General features: G+C 41.3%; 1 long non-coding RNA gene across 2 annotated transcripts in view; it reads right to left on the bottom strand.

Annotated features, from left to right (window-relative positions):
- The window catches only part of LOC116444672, a 21,676-nt gene extending 10,361 nt beyond the window's left edge, over nucleotides 1-11,315 (bottom strand). For both annotated transcript variants that reach the window (XR_004240438.1, XR_004240437.1), the window contains exons 1-2: nucleotides 11,235-11,315; nucleotides 6,527-6,765 (exon numbers count right to left, since the gene is read on the bottom strand). This is a non-coding gene — a long non-coding RNA (uncharacterized LOC116444672). The remainder of the gene's footprint in view (nucleotides 1-6,526; nucleotides 6,766-11,234) is intronic.
- Nucleotides 11,316-20,067: the final 8,752 nt, after the last annotated feature.

Below are 20,067 nucleotides of genomic sequence, written 5' to 3'. Positions count from 1 at the left end.
GTGAGACAAACTGTAAGGAAGAAACTACAGTAGGCAGGAGCCTCCTCTTCTCACTAAAGGTAACTCAAGCCTGTTTGCACTAAACTGCTGAAATAAAACACATTTCTACTTCAGGACCAAGCCTGCTTTACATTAAGGATGTTTCTTTGTAGAGAGGTTGGGAGAAGCCAGGGAAGGATTTATTTGGAACTGCAGCACCTAAACCAACCAAGAATGTGTGTCAACCTTCAAAACTCTATTAATGGTATCATAAAGTCTTTAAAAATATTTTGTGAGGCAATGCAGTAGGATCCGAGCATCCTGAGGGGATCTGAGCAGCTCTTCTTCAGATGGAGTGTTGCCAACCTTTTTCTTCAGTGGGACTTATCTCACTGGCAAAGGCACTTTAGCTCAGGGCACTGGCTCCCTTCTGTTACAAGCCCCTGTGCAGAGTCATCAGCAAATTCTTCTGCCTGATATATATATATACACACATATATGTATCCAATGTCAGAATTAGCCCCCTTACTTCCTCTCACCAGTCATCTACGGATTCATTTCACTCAAGCTGTGCTCCAGCTGTACAGCATTGCAATGCTGCAACAAACATATGGAGTTTCAGCCAATAGTCCTCCTTCACTTCCTACAGGCTTTTAGTCTCTTTTTCCCTACAGCACTTCATGCACTACCTCAGATGCAGCAATGTTTAATTAAAGTAAAATATGGAGGAATTAAACTAATAACAAGAAAATCTTAATCTATCATCCTACCTTTAGAGAATTTTGTGTGGAAAGATTTCCAGTCCTCCATTAAAATGTTTACCTGCAAGAGATTCCTCCTCTAATGAATAATGATTTACATTTAGATAGTACCTTTTATTCTGACAGCTTGTCTTTACTGAAAAGCTAATTCCAGTCATGACTCCTGTGTAGCCTTTCATTCAAATTCCTGCCATATAGAAAGAGCCCAAAACTAAATATTTAAGTGGCTTTTAATTCACATTATCTTTCCACAGATCAATTTAGCACATCTCATCAACTGCTAACATGATCAATAATTAATGTGGCTGCAGGTCATCTACTTCAGAGTTCTGTTAGTCCTTGTAATGTCTTCCTGCAGTTTGCTCCATGAGCCCACGGAGAACAGGCCAGCTCTTCCATGGCTCCCTGGAGTGAAATCCATAGAGGAGCTCAGTCCACTGAAAATAGAAATAAAAAAACCCAAGGAACCAAACCAAATTAAAAAACCCCAAACCCCACACCAAAGCAAAAGACTTTGAATACGGTCTCAGAAGTGTTCATGATCCAACAGATGAGCCCTGGCGAATTTTCCTACTGTGGTGTATTGTGTTACTAATGCCAGCATTTGATTTCCTGACCTCCCCCTCTCCACAGCAGGGATGGCAAAAGAGCACATGTCCACATCTCAGCTGTTCTAGTCCAGGGCCTGGCATCTTGGGCCAAAGTCTTTGCAGCTGAAATTGAGATGCCACACTGTGGTCTGAAACAAAACTATTCACCTAGGTGTGGATATATGTTGTTCATTTTGAAACTCTTTAAAAATAAAATAAACACCCAAGCCTACACAGAAAAAGCAGACCATGTGCTGCAGCTGCAGTAGTCTCATATCTCCCTCCATCTCTGAAACAGACCTCTCCAGCAAGTCAGCTTATTTGTTAAGCCTGAGGAAGCCCTCATGTCCACCATGTGGCTGCCTCAAAACTGCATGAACTTCTGCAATGTTTTTTACTGACATTGCTGTTCTTGTTGCTGCTGAGATTTTTGAAATCATGTGATTTAATCAGCAGTACAATGACACAGCAGTTTTATTTTCCCATCTTCTATCTTTCTGTGACTTACTAGGCTTTTCTACACAAAATACAAGCATGCCAACTAGAAGGGTGATCTTTTACTTTCAGAATGAGAAATGTACCACCAATTGTGGAAGAAGTTTGCAAAGCATAAACACAGACACCAAAATGAAGGTTATCCCCCTTCTTGTATGAAAATCGGTACCAACATAAGCACACCTAACAAGCACGGCATCGCTTGTGTAAGTATAACACCTCTTCAACTGCACTCTCGTCAGTGGCTGCACTTTTTCATTAAGACAAGGGCTTGAGGATGAAGCCAGCATTTGAACCTGCCTGTGTGTGCTGTAGCCCAGCACAGCATTGCAGATTACCACTGCAGATGACAACAGGAGGCTGTGCCCAGGCCCTGGTGGTGCCTGGCAGAGGCTGGGTGCACTCGCAGCCCGGCATGACAGAGCACGAAAAAATCTGGCTTGTGGGAAAGTAAAGGGAGGAGGAGTGAAAATGGGAGACCACACTGGGAAGAGGAAGACAGACTGAGGCAAGTCACACTGGGAGGAGCAGCTGGAGGGTCAAGAGAAGACAGCAGCAAAATGCTGATGAATGAGTAACCCTTGGTGATTCAAAGCCAGTGTCCACCAGCTCAGTTCTTACTCAGAAGATCAGCATGTGCCAGTGGGCATGCACAGACAGGCATTGCCAATCAAATGCTCTGAAACTGCCCCGTAGGGATGTTTGCGGAAGACTATTAACGTGACAATAAAGAGCTTCAGTACAAAAACCAGAGCTGCCACATATGTTTAACTAGAGTGTGAGGAACACTGACATCCTTGATTATCCATTGATTAGAAGTTGATTTCAGATGTGGTTGGAAATATACTGGAAATCTCTTGCTGAGCATTTTTAATATTAAATGTAGTATTGCTGAAGCATTGAGGATTTTGTATTGTGCCATTCCAGTCCCTTTAGATTCGCAGACATAGAAATGGGCTTGTGCCCTAAGGTGGTTACAAGTGAAAAAGAAATCAGGAGACAACAGATGGAACCAGCAGCTGGACGATTGGCAGAAATCAAGGCATCTCTGACAGGCATGCCAGACAGATTTTTGTTTGGGGCTCCTTTGTTCCATATCTTTTGCCAGCACCAAAAAAAACCAAATACCAAATCTCAACAAAATTACTCAGTGAACCACAGAAAAAGTAACTCTAGAAAAAGACCAGATCACTTTCATGGAGTGGAAGACCCTGAAGAGCCACAGGTGCTGCCCAGGATCCACCTTTTCAGACAGATCCCCTGAAGCAGCAAAGAAGCAGCTGAAACCCAGGAAGTCAGGGTCTCTACAACTCCAGTTTCCTGAAGATAAATAATTTAATTGTAAGGAGGCAGTCTCCAGCAGACTTATTAAATGCAGGGAAACAGATGTGAGCCTCACTTGGAGGCAGGAAGGTTAAGATGAGGCAGTGACACGAAGTGTATGTTAAAATGGTACCACAGCCTGTTCACTGGACAGTCTGATGTCCTAAAAAGAAAAAAGGATAATTTTGATGTTTGTGTTTTTTGTATCAAGTATCTGGGTATTTTTCAGCCACAAGGGATTATTTATTGTGTGCTAGGCACATAAAGGCATGCACACCTAGGGACAGTAACATGAACTGGATGCTTTTTCAACGTGGAAGCTTTTATGCCTTGCCCAGCAGTTCTCACTCATTACTTAAAATGTGCCCTGCACTTCCATATTGAAGAAAAAGCCCTGGCAGTGCTCAAGGAGAAAATGAGGTTCTGCTCCAGGGGCTGAATGAAAACCTCCTGCTGGGCATCAGCAAGGATTTCTCAGTGTTTCTAGTTAAAAGCAGCTTCAGAGGTGTTATCCTACTACAGTTCCATTTGAATTTCAAATGTACAAGTGTAAAAGAGCAGAACCCAGAATAAATTGATGGGCTAACAAAATATGTACCTTTATTAAAAGCATTTGTATGTGTTTTGGAAACTGCTTTATATTATAGTGATGGTCTGTGTATAGACTCATGCTAATAATGATTTTATTTGGAGACTGATACGTTCAGTGCACTTATATCTTGTAAAATTAAACAAGAATTTTACAAATTGTACTTCAATATTCTATTTCTGTCTTAAATACCAAAATACTACAATCAATATCTGGATAGTATAAACTGAGTTGTAATACAGTATATGTGCTCCAGTGGCACTGAACGTATCAGTATGTGCTCCTCAAGCTACGCACAGCAGTAGCTTCCACTACTGAGGGACAAGTCACAGAAACATAAAACCTGCAGTTTGGGGTCAGATTAAGAATTGATATCATCTAATATCCTTGCCAGAATTGCTCTTAAATCTCATTCACAGGTTTCTACCTTGCAACTTCTTTGTGCCAAAAGGTGATTTAATTTAGCTACGAACTGTGTGAAAAAAAGAATTCTCTTTGGTATTTAAATATGTTTCTAGGAATTTAATTCTAGGTTTTGCTTACGAAACATTGCAACTGCTCCTTATTGATCTTCAGAAAAGTCATTATTTAACGTCTCTCTACCACACCCTTTTCAGTCATTGCTGAGAGATAACATAACATTTTCATAACATTCAACTTCCTGAAAAAAAATGAAATTAAATACATTGAATTTTGATTCTAGATTACTGCTACTTCTCAGTTGTTAAGATTAGCAGGATGGCCCAGCTAGACAAGTATATCCACATCAACCCCCCTCTGGATCTTTCCTCCTTTTAACAGATCATTTAATGAGATTGGTAAGACTGGGGAATCAGAACTGCACACGATATAGGTGTGATAAGATAGAGGTGTAGCACCCACATATTCAGTGGCACAATATCTGGAGGTTATGCTGAATTGTCTGTTCACTAAAAGCCTATATGATACTGTCCCCACTTCTTGTCAGAAGGAGCCCACAGTGGTAAAATTGCAGGGTGTAAGTTGTATAAGTAGTACCCAGAGATCAAAACAGCCTGTCAATTTACCTACTGAACTCTACTGCAGCATTGTTAACACCATTAAAAAAATTGAGCAAGCTTCAGAAAAGTGTCAAGCTGGATAACCTTATTTCAATCCAACTACTGTGCTGCATGCTGTCCTAAGAGGTTTTCCTACCAAAGGGCTTTTTTACCCTGCTTTCTATCTAATGTCACAGTAAGGCTGCTGTTATTCTCACTAGATGGTGGATTACACTCTCTTAGGAGCATAGGTTTTCTGTAGAAAGCACTTTTCCTGAGAAACTTATCTTGGAAAGTGCTTTGGACCCTTCTTGCTGACTGTCTTTAATCCAATAATGTCACCACAGTATTGTGTGACACAGGCATAGCTCCTGTGAAAGATTTGTGCCAGGCAATTCTGAGACAAGAGGAATAGTCAAGGTTATTTTTAAAGCACCAGAAGTAACTTAATCTCAGCAACACGATCGCTAATCGAGAACGCACAGCTTGCTATTAGTGACACTGATACCTTGTAAAAGGAAAAGTAAAATTCACCTCATTATTTATAGAGTTCTGTTGCATGCAGTGAAGCAAGTGTGTTATTGCAGATTTACAAGTTAGCAGACTGGTTCCTAATTAGCATATTATTCATATGCAGCATAGGACTCTTTAGATAAAGAACCAAACATCTATGTTCAAAGTTCCCAGTATTCCAGATAGGCCTATGCTTACTGTTCCATTTCCAGTGGTTTAAAGATAAGAAGATTACATTTTTAAATCCCTTAAATAATTCCTTAAAAATAAAATGGGATTTATTTATGTAATAGTATCTGTAAGCTTCTTGGTTCTGATTGCAACAAAATATATGACTCCCTAGTCATGATCCCATTTTTAAAAAAATAATGCACTCACACACCTCCACAGCTGTGTCCTAGAATTTCTACTGATCTCCAGATCCAACTGACAACCCTAAGGTCAAAAGGGGCTTGACCTTCTCATATAGCCTCAGAAACCATCTTCTCAAGGAAGCAAAGATGGTAAACTAAGTAATAAACCTGACCAAGCAGGACTTATTCACTATATCATTTCTGTTATTCTCATAGAGGATCCTGATTAACTGCCTGAAAGACTGTTAGCAGCTGACAGGAAGGTAGAGCTTGTTTTTATTTCGTGTGCACTTTTCCAACCTCAGGCTCTTAATGAAATTTAGGAAAATAATGATAAGCTAATAAAAGCAGAGTTAAATACTACTTGAAGTACAGTGCAGGTGATACATGTTACCTTTCTAAGATATCTAACTGGGGTGTTAAAAGAACACTTCTTGTGTTTTAAGGGCCCCATTATTTCTGTCTTCATAACATACATGTAGAAAAGGAAAGTGCTAAAGAAGAGCCCTGACTATACACTAGCCTGAACTACCTTGCTCTATGCAAGTGCCACAACTGATTTGTGATGTCAGAGCCTCCAGAAGGATTATACTGTAACCCTCAAACCATCCTTCTGCAGCAGCCTTCATCTGCGGGCTGCTGCAGCCCCTGGCAGTGCCCGCAGGGCCCCCAAGGCATTCATCTCTCTGTGCGTGCCGGGTGGGAGCAGTGCCCTGGCTGCAGCGCTCCTCGGGACAGCGTCAGCTCAGCACTGCTGACCTTCAGCCACTTGTTCCCATCTCACACTGTTTGCTTTGGCACAACTGTTTCTTCCCAAGGCACCCCCTGAGGCCACATGGAAAATGAGATCAGTGAACTGATCTGTGTTAAAAATAAACCGGAAAAAACCCACAAAACATTTTACCAGGTGGTTGAGAAGCAGTCGTTTCAGTGTCCTTGGCACCCCCAGGTAGGCAGGTGGAGGGGCTGGAACTGGCCCTGCTGCACGGAAATGGCACCTGGCATCCCATCCAGCACTGGTGCCTCTTGTTAGATGACAGCCTCCGGGTCGTTCTCAGAGGGGGGATTGCCACACCAAGCAGCTGAACACCGTGACCGCAGGGGTTTATTCAGGAGGCTGAGATACCCTGGGTATCTTTTTCTCTAAAGATAGGCAAAAAGCAAAGGAAAAAAACAGCCGAGAGATGCGGGAACTGTTGGTGCCTATGCGGTCCCTGGTGAGTGGAAAGATGTATTTGTATTTGTAGCAACGCTTGAAATTATAGTCTGTAAGAGAAGAACAGCTTTTCATTATTTCTTTATTTTTTGTTCAAACCCTAATATTTAGCACTTTGTCCGGCTTGACTTAGCAGTTTTAAAACATAATAGAAAACCTTCTTATCAGTGATTTAGAATCACAAGTCCTGGGGCTCTGTTTTCTGAGCAGCTCACTCTTCCTGCAAAATCACAGAGTACCTTCAGCTTGTGTGGAAATTAATAGGTTCTGTTGTAAACACATGTCTAGGGCCTGCTTATGCTTTTCATTAAGCCATCATGAAATAGCTATTGCTAGATAACACCAGCTGTGGCCATTTTATACTGGAAAGCAATCGGGATGTTGCAGTTAAACTGGAACAAGGAACTCCAGAAAAAGAAAAGTCCACACATGGAATTAATTTGAAAAGAGTTAATCAGAGAAATACCAAGTGCAACTCATGGTATTTGCTATATATTTATATGGTTTAAGTTAGGTTTAAAATGTTCATCACAGAGTGACAAGGCCAATTTTGGCCTTTATTCTCTGAAACTTTACACAAAGCATGCACAACTATATTCACCACGAGTAGCAATCCTTACCACCAGCTTCAACTGGTCACATTAACACCATCTGGAAGTTACTATTTGGCCAATAGAATGAACTATTTCTGTTGTTGTTGAGGGAATAGTAGATTCCCTAAAGGGTGTTGTAAATTTAAGCAGTGGCTCTGTTTTTAGCAATGATTTGGTTCTGTGCTTTTAAATATGCCCTCTCAGCATATGTGCATGCTGGGGAATAAGACTTCTCAGATTTACATGATTATTTATTTACATTAGTATAAATAAAATTTAATGTCCTAGCTTATAATTAATATTTCAGGAGTAACAGTGAAACAAAAGGAAAACCAGTGTCAGTGTTACCGAAATAACTGTCATTCTTACTATCATCTCTTCCCCCATTCATCATTCTGGGAATATACCCACAGCTTTCTCCAAAAGCTTGATCAAATAAATATGTCCTTCACTGTGCCTGGAGAATCAGTGCATCTGGACCCAGCTAGGGAGCATACTGCAGAGATTTCAAGTCTGCACAGTGCGTGAGCTGCCAGCACTGCCTCTCTTTATCTGACCGAGAATAGCCCGCTCAAACGCCTTTGCTAAGCCAAAACTGTTGAGAGGCAGTCAGTCCCTTGGGAATCAAGCCAGGGTTTTTCCCAATGACAGATATATTCTATCTTCGCCCTTATTAATGGAACATTTATAATTAATTTCCTTTGTTTACCCTTTCCCTTCCTTCTACAAGGAACAACAAAAGTCTAAACTTTGCTTTCTGTACAACAAACATGAGGGAATTCCTTACAGAATGTTAATCACACAGTGGGAAGCACTGGGAGACTGCTTGGCTTTCTATTAAATTACAATTCAATTTCTACCAATTATTCAAATACATTGTTTCTTCTGAAGCCCAGACAGAAAAGTAACACATGTAATTAGTGTGGATTCTTCTCTGAAAAGGTGAATGTACAGCTACAGGACAGTCCAGACTATGGAGCTGAAAAATAATAGACCTGATGGAAAAATCAGGACACAAATCCAAGCTGTATTTTCTCTGGCAGTAAGGTTGGTTTTAGAGGCTCCTGGATTTTGTTATTGCACCTATGGCACAGTTCACTGCCTCTGCACTTGTGCCGGTGTGACTGTTCTGAGGCTGTGCTGTAAACTGGATTAGTGAAACAATCTTAGGAAGATTTCCCCACAATCTCTAAATAACACTGAAAAATGCTATAAATTAGCAGGACCCCTTAATGAAGAGGCCTTGGAACCACACTGTGCTTTAGCTATTAACTCAGAGAAGTGGACTCAGGTAGTACCTGAGCTCCTCAAAGCTCAGCTGCTGATTACAGGATGCCGGAAATATGGATATGATGTTAAAGGAAGCATTGCATGGACTACCTATACTTAAATTTTAGCCCCATGCTGAATAGGACTGAATCCATCTTTAAAAGGTGTCATTCCCCGTTAATGCAACACAGTCAAAGCAAATTGTCAACCTTCACTGAGAGGCTGGTCTGACTTTGAACTGTGCTGGAGTGATCTTTGTTTCAATTGTCTCTGCAGACAGTGATTAATTTTCAGTTAATATACATCATGAGAAAACATAAGGCTTGGAAATTAAGCTCTCGCCTAGGCGTAGGAGTCAAGTATTATCTATACTTGAAAATTCAGTATGATTAACTCTGAAACTTAGAAACTATTCTGGTTCCAAAATACTTCATAAAAAAAGTTCCTATCTGTTCCTATTTTGCTTCACCCATTTTCAAGAACATCTCCATGTGAAATCTCACAAAAGTGTTTTGCACTTTTGTTTTTATTTTGTGATAACTATGATAGTTTGGAGGATAATTTTTTTTTCAACCTCAGTCTGGATCAATACAGCTGTATCACCTAAAGCAATAGCATAAATATCAGTAGACCAGCAGGGAACTGATTTAAATCTATAGCAGCAATGAAGTAATCTGGCATCATCAGCTGCTGCTGCAGTAGGAGACTTTGTCAGCACACTTCTAATGCTTTTCCTTTTAACTAAAAACGTGGCTTGTGGCTTTTTCAGAGGCCTGACCCTAATCTATGCTTTACATTCTCTCTGTGTGACAAAGCTTTAGGGCAGTGCAGAAGGAACTCTGGTTGTTGTCCAAAGAAAGACCTGTCTTCCACTATAATGATGTAATATTTCTAGGACTTTACATTTTTGTCACAAACATGGATGACAAATATTTCCTCTTCAGCTGGAAACCTGTGTGGGGTTTGTCTGGCTAAATTATATTCAAAGGCTGAATCATTAAAAAGTCACAGTTATAGAGGTGATGATGGGAATGGTAACAAGAGTGTGCCTCTCAGACAATCATGATCTGAACAATTTGGTCATACTAAATTTGGGATATCTCTTTTGAAGCTATTATCCAAGCGCTTTGTAATAGCCATTAAGGCAAAACTCTGCCCTCATGTGCCGTCAAGCTCTAACAGCCCTCAGTTTTGGCAGTAAAAATATCAATACTAATCTCAGGCTGCAAATTGATGCTACACAGACTTTGGTGATTGATGAGTTCCCATAACACCCTTGTCCTGTAAGCACAGGGCAGACACACCTCGCAATCACCAGCCTTCAGGTTAAGCTTCTATCTCTCTGTCTTGCTGAAGAAAAGACCTGATTTACTCATTTATATTTGGTCCATACAGCCCATAAGAGCACAGGGCTCCTTGCAAAGATACATTGCCTGTGCTTCAATGACCATGAGGCAGTGCTGCTGAGGCTGCTGGTGAACCTGAGCAGGAGTGAAACTCTGAGGTCAGCTCTGTGCCTCACCCTCCAGCCTAAGGAAACTCAGGTGCTCAGGCTGGGTGGGAGTTGTGAGGTTTTCCAGCCAGATGTCCCACCAGCAATGGGTACAGCTTCATTTTGCTGTTCCTACACTGCGCCTTCTGGGTGTGCACCTGATCGGCCACAACAACATCTCATTCCATAAATCCAGACCTTTCCATAACTCTGCACAAAATTCCTTGTAGACACACCTCTGGATGACATGAAAAGTCTCTTAAAATCCCTGGGTTTTGTTATTCAAAGTGACTTTGTATTCAATATTTTAAATTGACATTGAGATAAACTCAACTGAATTAAAGCCATTTTAATTGTGGATTAGAATAAAATCATAGAATCTAATTTATTAAACCAAAGCCCCTTTAAATTCACATCTTTGGCCAATACATATTCATTTCCTGAACAAATTTATATAAATAAAACTGAAAGCACCATTTTAACAGGTAGGCACCCAATCAAAAAAGACAAAAAGTTGCTTTTTACCAGGAGACTAATTTTGTTTCATGGCATGCCACCTTTTCAATAGCCAGATTTTTACAGCAGGAAAAAGGATTATATAACCCCCACTGCTGGAGATGCACTCTAACAAAAGGTGTAACAACTACAAGGTTTGTGCAAAGTGGAACAGCTATATAAAACTGTTGCTTTATAAGTAAGATAAATGAAAATAAAGCATGCTAAAACAAGTTAGTAGCAAAAATAATTTAAATAGTGAGTTTCTCTGACTTCACTGTCTTTAGGCCCAGATGCTATACATGACTACAGAACAAGGAGGCCTGAACATACTCCCTCCACAGGAATGACATCTCCAACTATAGGCAGCACCTGCAGTGCTGACCATTTGTGGTGCCCAGCCCCCACCCTTCATGTGTGTCCCCTCACAGACATCACTACCCTGGTAAAAGTGGGTGGTGTGTGAGGAAACTCAGCAACTTTACCAGCAAACATTTCTAGAGTGGAGCACAGATTAAGGTGAGAAACACTTTGTCTATGAAATTACCTGAGTTGCAGAAGGCAGAAAAAAGGTTTTGCTCTGCTTTGCAGTTTCACTCTGAATCATCCTTATGGCCAAGATCAATCAAGGACTAAGGAAGGAACAAGAGAGAATACAGCTGATAGATTAAAAAGTGAAGCAAGCTACATGGCACAATACAATGTCTGCTTTCAAGGGGGCTGAGTGGCTGCATTTTCCCACATGACTAGAGCAGACAGAGATGCAGCAGGAGCTGCATGAGGAAGCGAGGTCTAATGTGATATGAGCCATGAATGATCCCGCCTGGATGATTCCCAAACACTGCAGAGACACACAAAGCATCAGGTTTGCAGCCTCTGTGTGACCAGAATCCCACAGGGTTTGTATGCTCACAGATGCTTACAGACCCTGGTAATTATGCAAACCTGCATGTTAGTCAGCCTGATGCAGAACATGGGGTGCAGAAGTAGATAACAGGCTTCAGACAGACAAAATTTGTTCCCCTTTCCACTTGTCCTAGTCTTTATTTTGAACCTCTTACACCTCTAGTTACAGCTGAATTCATATTTGCAATAGGTTATAATAAATAAAAAGTTCTACAGCTTGGTTCCTGAAATAATTTAAATGTATATATGTGGATAAGACATATGCCACATTTTTTCTTACACACGTGCATGCAAATTCACATGTGATTATATGGCTATATTTAACATTGTTACTTTTATTTTTATATTTATATTTTTATAGTAGTTTTAGAAGCCCAAAATAGGCTAGGATTTTGATTTATTTAGGGGTGTATGACAATATACTACAATTTCTTTTTCTTAAACAAGCTTTTTCAATAGTTAAGGTGCTCTTACAACATGCTGCAGCATGTCTACATTGAACACTCTATATCCATCCAAGTATACCCTTCAAAACACCAAAAACAGAAGAAGTATTTAAGTTATTCATGAATTTTTCCTGTTATACACCACGTTGAAAACAGACATAATTCTTTAAGTGGACACAGTGAGGGGAAGGGAAATTGGTCTCTCCTGGGAGCAAATGAGCCTGCTTGGCAGGGAGGAAGCTTCCCAAGGACAGAGCAAGACCACTAGGAAAAGCAAATTGATATAAGGAATCTTGGGAACTGGAAAACTGTGGTATAATTGGGATTAGAAAAATTAATGGAACAGCAGATGCACAGGGTCCTGAAGTAAAGGAAAGAAAAATAATTCTGGGGAGCTAAAGGACATTGTACAACATTTGCTGTAACCCAGGAAGTTGGTTAAAGAGCAGGAGTGAATTTGGAAGTGAAGACCCACGGCCCACGGACCAAGTGAGCAGGGTTAAGTGTGTGTACAAACCTGTCAGAGACTGGTTTCAGCCTCAGTTTTCTGCGGTTATAAAATTTGCCTTGACTTATATCTGCTCATGAGCTTAAGGGGTCTTTGATGCTTCTTAGAGCCCTTTGAAGGAAAGCTGTAGGGATAAACTGAATTTGTAGCTGACCAGGACTTCCCCCAAATAGAAAAGACCAGCCACAGGGCGATCAGCTCTAAACAGCTGCCCTTTTGGTCCTCATGGGCATCTGGTGTTCTCTTCCCAAACACACAAGACATTGTCCCCTCCCCCTACCTTTCCCAGGGGAAGAAGAGCAAGTAAGAGGGGTAGACTTTCCTATTTGATCTTTCCGCTGGATGAAGAGAAGAGAAAGAGAAGAAACTCTCCCTGTTTGTTTTCCCCCACTCACAACTACTCACAAGCAAAGGAATATATTTGGTAACACGATAAGGAAGAGCTGCAGGTAGAAGTGTAATAAGCTGATGGAGCTAATTGGCTGAGCTAACTAGCCACTGAAAATAAGAAACCTAACTGCAGCAGACCTCTCTGAAAGGAACTGATATCTGGTACAAAACTGATAAATATTTAACTTCTAGGGGTTGATCCTCTGTGACTTAATGCGATGCAGGGACACAAAAGTCAGCAGCATTCAGACCCTCTGAAGCCTCCTTGTACATCCATTTTGCATTCCTGCTGTACACCACCTTTGTAGGTCCAACTCTGAATCTTCATTGATAATTTCCCTGCAAAGTCTGTCCAGGGAAGATGTGCACTATCCATGCTGTATTGACTAGCATCTGCCATCACTCAGAAAACGTTTCCTGCTGAAATGAATCTGGTGTCAGTCCAAGTTAGGAAAACACAAACAAGGGTTCACATGTATGTCTTGCACATGTGAATAACCTCCATGAAGAGGTGTATGTGTGCTACACCTATCTATACACTGTATTTGTGATATCGCTTCTCTGAATTTAACAACCTGCGCCTGAATTATTTTTGTTCTTACCAAAAAAGCAGCAATGCAGAGAACTAAGGGGCAATTTGTACCCTTGTGCAGAGCTGTGTGTACTTACTCAGGAAGCAGCAGTCTTTTGGGAAAGACTTCTCCAATGTGAGTAGGTACATCCTGGGGCACTGCTGTGGGCCAACATGCAGGCTGGATCCCAGCAGCAGGCGAGGGAGATGTAAGGTCTCCCTCAATTACAGGAGAAGCTGCTGCATAGAATGTGCTACCACAGCCTGACATCCTGCAGCTCTGGCCAGGAGAGAGGCCAGCAAAAGCTGAGCTCTGCATAGGTGACCAGAGGCCCTCCTGCCTTTCCCTGCCCCCTCTGCGGCAAAGGAAAGTTTAATTCAGCATACTAGTACAGGGTTTTTTCCATTATCAGCTATCTATTAATAAATGAACTCTCAGTATTCAATGGGGTTTCTTTTTTACAGTCTATAGATTTTATGGCCTACTTCATACTTCCAAGTGGGCTTTTTCTGGTACTAAAATGGATCTGAACCATTTTCTTCATGTAAAATCAATAGCAGACATAGATTCCAGGTCTCGCTTAAATATCTAAGCATCAACAATTTCACTACTCTCATTTTTGATCTGCAGCTATTGCTCTCAACAGAGATTAAAATAAAAACAATTTAAGCTGCTTAGTGAAGTTAAAGTAAATAGCTTTTAGAACAATTTATTAGGAAAATAAAACTTCTAGCTCATGACTTATCATATGATCTTTAACAAATGTTAAGATAAAACACAGTGCTTGTATTTACTCTCCTTTACATCACAAATACGCTGTTGAGGTATTCTAACCAAGCATGTTTAAGACACCCAGACTTATTAAAATAAAGCTTTCAAACATATTGTACAAAGTGGTAATTCTTGGCTCACAGGGCTTCTGCCAGTGTTAACACCCCCAAATTTTTGAAAGTGAAAGCACACTGCATGCTGAACAAGGGCCTTAATGCTGTCACCATAGAGATGACACTTTGCAACCCTTGTCTCCTTGATTGCACCAAACAAATGCACTCTCTCTATAGACAAATGCTTTCGGTTCCTTGAGTATCATTTCTCTAGATGATGCTTTAAATAATGTCTTTGTAAGAGAGATAAATATTATTTTGTAGTGCAGTGAAATTTACACAATAAAGAACACAGTAGCTCTTCTGATAGGAGACAGATGAGAATCAATTTGAATAAATGCAAAGAGAATTACTTGGTTAAAATGACAGAGAGACAGGACAGTCTCTTTGTCTGCACAAACAAGGATGAAAGAACCTGTTATTTGTATTTGGCCAGTTGACTTGATAACACAGGAGAGAAAATATTTTGCATAAACTAAAACACAAATATTTTTCTAGGACTGGAAAACCAAAACCACTCATGCTTCCTTCAAAACAGGGAAAAAAAAAAAGACATTTTGAAACTGTTTTTACAACATATTTCTTTTTTCCCATTTTAAAGTTTTGCAAAATTGAACTCAAATTCATTAATAGCATGAGCTGTTTTCCAGTAAATTAAAAAAAATACAGAAATACTCACCCAGCCCTATTTGAAAAGAGCCAGAGTGAAAATCAATGCAGTGCAGAAGGGTATGCACTTCCACCTCCAAAGCTTTCATGCTATGCAATCTCACCACAAGAAGCCCTTGCCCTCACTCCCCACCCCCCCTAAGTTGAGCAATTGCTGCAGGGAAGCAATTTCCCTGGTCAGTGAAGTGCCATCCACATTTGTAGGTCTGCACAAGTGCTTACTGACAGTGAGGAAATTGATAGCTGGTAGCAAAAGAAAAAATTAAAATTCATTTTAATTTTAAAACAATAACAAATAACAATAACAACAAAAAGCCTGTGTGTCTGGTCTGAGAGTATTTAAGCCTGAATGGGTTCCACGCTGAGGTCCTGGCCAGGTCTGCTGGTCAGCAGTGCATGTGGGGTTTATCTGCTCTGTGCAATTGCAGTTGTCTTCCCCAGCCTCGCTCCCGAGAAACTCCACACTGGACCCAATGAGCAGAGTTCCTTAAGTTACTGATTAAAACAGGTCTTTTGCCTCTTTTTCTGACTTTTACTCTAGTTTATTCTTAGTTGAGCTTGTTTCCATGACAGGCAGGGCCATAAAAACAAAACCCCTTAAAATGCCAACTTGATTAAGCTTGTATCAAATGATAACAGTCTAAATGCATTCATGGAGATAAGCCCTGTCCTGACACAGAAAGCTCTGCACTGTGACCCATGGTCCAAATCCAGCCCAGAGGACAACCTGTCTGCCCTGCCACACCTAATGGCCATGGTGGGGCAGAGGAGCTGAAGGCAGATCATCTGCTCTTCCCAAATACTGCCTGTCTTTGGAGAAAGGAGCTGCTGGTTCAGCTAATAGACCCTGAGCCTCAACACCACTGCATGCCACTTACCATGCTGTCTGGGCTGCAGATGTTTAATAGCCACTGATTTCAGAAGCTGATTATCTAATTGCTCTGTCATGTCGGCTTTGACCTCACGCTCAGCCCAAATCCCCCAGCCCTTGGTGTTGCTTGCACTTTCTAGAAATAGTCAGGCTGCCTGTCCAGACAAGGAAAGGCAAGCGTGAGGTAAGTGGTGTCAGGGACTTGAGCTTTTGACCCTGAAGGCAATATGGATTCAACTGATTTGAGTCACTTGACTCTGTGAACTTGAGCCTGAACACACACAGCTGGTACAGAGGGGGTAGATGAGATCACTGGAGCTATATTCTGAGATGCACAGGCAGGAGTGACCTGGGAGCTTAAACATCACCCACCCCCAATCAGGAATCAGCTCCCTTTAGTGCAAACGGCACAGTGGACTCAAACCCAATTAAATTTTTAAGAGTAATTTGCTGTTGTTCCTTTTACTAGAGTTTGTACAGTGAATTTCTCATGTCTGCTAGAGAAAACCACAGAAAAACTTTATTTCCTCTGACATGTCTGAGAATCACAGCTGCTATGAGCTCCCCTTGTCTCTCAAAATGCTTTATCAGGGTAAAAAAAAAAAAAAAGCCCACAAAAAACCACCCACCCAAAAACATAATTCCTACTGTGATGGAATTGTGAAGTGATTGCTGTGATGGATGTCCCAGTGCAGGCTGCCTTGCTGTCCTCAAGTATGTCAGCTGAGACAGCTCAGGGGGCTGCTGTGGGCGACCCAGCCTTCAGTGCCCAGCACAGGAAAAAGGGTCTGTGTCCCCTTCTGTGCTGTGGGTTGCTGCGACAGCCACAAAACTGCTGGCAAGTCTCTCTCCATCTGAATGAGCACCTCCATCTGTGTGCCTGAATCCAAGCACCAGTGTCTACCCAGCTGTCTCCTCATAATGTTTCTAACTGGGCTATGACACCTGCAGGAGAGAAATCCAATTCTCCCTTGCAGCAGTCATTCCCTGATGCTCAGACTTGCTAGTCCTCCACTGATCCACAAATGGATCTTGGTTCAGACTTTGGCTGGGAACAGGAATGCTTATTTTTAAAAGTGCATGTCTAAATTCTTCGGCAGTTGGAAGAGGCCATCAGACACACACAGTTGTTTTAGTACAGTCCTAAGGAAAATGTAGAGAAAGAGGAGTAGCAGGGATGAAGGAAGGACAGCTGTGAATGGGTAGACAAACTGGAGGACATGAGCAAGTTTGAAGGCTTTGCTCAGCTACTGCTCTAAGTAGAGCTTGGGCAAATCAGAAGTTACTTGAGCTCTGTGGGACAAGGAAAAAGAAATTGCCTGAGCAATTGTCACTGCTTAATCTATGTCTGATGTGCTGTTTGATTGCACAGGACCTGAGCAATTACGCCGAGCAAGTAAGATTTGAAAAGCAGAGAACTCAGGGAGAACAATTAAGCCACCCTGTTCTGTTGAGCCTCTGATTCAGCTATTTGTAGCAATTCTTTTACCAACATATGGTCCAAGTCCTGCCTGCTGATAAGCATGACAGGAATTCAAATAAAGACTACTTGGAGTGTTGCTGACAAACACATACATTGCATTGCTGCTTCTCTCCCCAAGATAAATGTAATACATGTGGTTATCTCACTCAAGCAACATAAGTTTAAAATACAGCTTATTACTGAAAATTGAACCTTGACTTATTTACAGCAATATTTGCTATCCTGGCTGTATTTGTGTCCCATGACCTCAGAGGTACAGTCTGTCATGGACTTTGGATCTTATCACTTTTCCGTTTTACATTTGTGACCTTTAGATGCATTTCAAATAATCCCTCACTTTTCAGCTACTCTTCCTCTGCTTAAAACCTCTGCAGGAAGGCATTTCTCTAAAGTGATGCTTTATTGCCTCTTTCGTTTTTTTTTTTCAAAATTTCAAAGGAGTAATCTTGTAAAGGAGTAATCCACTGCCAAGCCCCCTGTCTTCTGCAACACTTGCGCAAAGTGGAAGCAACTAGTGATTGTCATTTTTCACATTCTCTAGCTTCATTGTCACACCTCCATCTAAATCTTCCAGGTGGAAATGGACCTAGTCTTCTTTCCCAGTACTATTTGAGGGTCTCATGTATGTGTTAAGGTTGACGTTGTACCACATTTCTGTTTCTCTTTGGCAGAGCATGCTGAACTGACAGGCTGCTGAAGATGAAGCAACCCATTGGTACCAAAGTCCGTGGTAACCACTTATTAATTTTTTAACATTTGTTCTAATTAGTGCCCTACGAGGAACTACTCTGAAAATCTCTGGAATAGGCAAATTATTGGCATACTTGACTTTGAAGTTCACCAGATCTAATGAAATCCTACCTACTATCCTACTGGCACCCACTGCTGCAGAAAACCATTGAGAATAAAGTATTTAGCTGATATTTTGTCATAAATCCACAGAAGTATTCCAGAGCTAAAGTACAATACATTTTAAGCAGCTAGAAGAGCTCTCTAGAGGATATTTAATCCCTTTTGAAGAGAGAGCCCTGTTTCACAGAACCCCATTTCCTTTTTCAGTGAGAATTAATTTTGCCAGTTATTTTGATTAAAGCATGTTGAAAGAAATCTTATGTTTATAAACTAATAATCATCTGCAGCTAGGAATGCATTACAGAAATTGGAGAGTGGCAGTATAAAAAGGCCTTATGACATTGCCAGAGCTCTTCCATCAAACCATGCATGTGCAAAGAACTTACACCATGCCAGCAATATATGAGTGTAAGAGGTTCACCACAACCAGAAGCTTTGACTGCTGAGGTATTCATAATCTAGGTAAAATACAGAGCTGTGAAACAAACTAGGGGCATTTATGGAGAAGGACTGCCCAAGGAGTTTCATTGTCTCTTCTCACCTTCCCCCCAAATAACTGCTGGGAAATACAGTATATTAATGTATGCAAGGCAGTGACCTCCAGTGGAAAATGAGAAATGCCCAAATTCCCTGAAACTTGCTTGGGAAGCAGCGGGTGATGACTGAAGTGCCTTCACAGTCACAGCAGGTCTCCAAACATGCCCACCTGCTCCCAGGACTGTGGAAAGGTGTCCTGTTCTTGCTCAGCAGATGCGACCACGTCTCTGCATTGCCTGAGCTGTGCTGCAGGAGGGGGCAAAGCCATGCAGACAGACACACAGACACAGCTCTACTCAGCCTCTTTCTCCTTCCCCTTTGCTCTCACCTCTGTATGCTGCAAACAGGAGCTGCTGCCCTCAGGACTGTGCTTCCCTTCACAGTGATCCATAGTGCAAGGAGCTCTCACAGCATATTAAGCAGTTCCTTTTTTCCCCTGTAGCCTGTTTGTACAGCCTGGAACATCAGAGGCGGTGCCAGAGGTGTCAGGGGCTCAACTGGGCATGGGAGACAGGCCCAAGAAAAAGCCTGAGCAGCTCCTCCAAGCTGAACTCCACCTTGCTGGTAGTAGCAGCAGCACCAGGAACAGATGGGCCAGCTGGTCTCCAAAAGCTATAATTGCTCTCTAAGCTAGGCATGGATATGCTTCCTCATGTGCTGGGAGTAGGAAGTCATTGTCAACTTACTGCTTATTTTGGTTATCATAGTAGTTGTAGTGTTGCTGAGACTCTTGTAGCCTGGTAACAAGCTACAACATAAAAATCCCTTCCATAAAATCTGTGCTCCCATGGTGTCTTCAGTCCATCACTGGAAGGCAGCCAGCACCACCAGGCAGTGTTGCAGCTCTGTAATTTTTATAAAGCATTCATAAGACATGCACCTTATTAAGTGCTTGGAAAGTAATCCTAGTTTAAATTGATGGATGAACAAAGGAACAGCAATTTGCTGTTGGGGAATACTTTATTTGCTTTTCACCACAGGAAGGTGGATAGGAAAACAAAGTCACCCAAGTTGGAAACAAATAAATGAAATGCATTCAATTAGCTAATGGAGTGTCTCACAAAAGGTTGCACTATTAGAAAATTAAATTAGGTCTTCCCAATATGCTGAGAGTCATTAACACTTTTTTTTTGGGTTTTTGCTTTCCCTGACATACCTTTCAGAACTGATTCTCTTCAGATTCTCTTCAGTCTTGGAAACAGTGCTAATTTGTGAAAAGCCTTTTTAAGTGAAATAACTTTGGTGTAATTCATGAGTACATG

Source organism: Corvus moneduloides, chromosome 5, assembly GCF_009650955.1.
Source record: "Corvus moneduloides isolate bCorMon1 chromosome 5, bCorMon1.pri, whole genome shotgun sequence".
NCBI classification, from domain to species: domain Eukaryota; kingdom Metazoa; phylum Chordata; class Aves; order Passeriformes; family Corvidae; genus Corvus; species Corvus moneduloides.
This window is presented reverse-complemented; position numbering and strand designations above follow the sequence as displayed.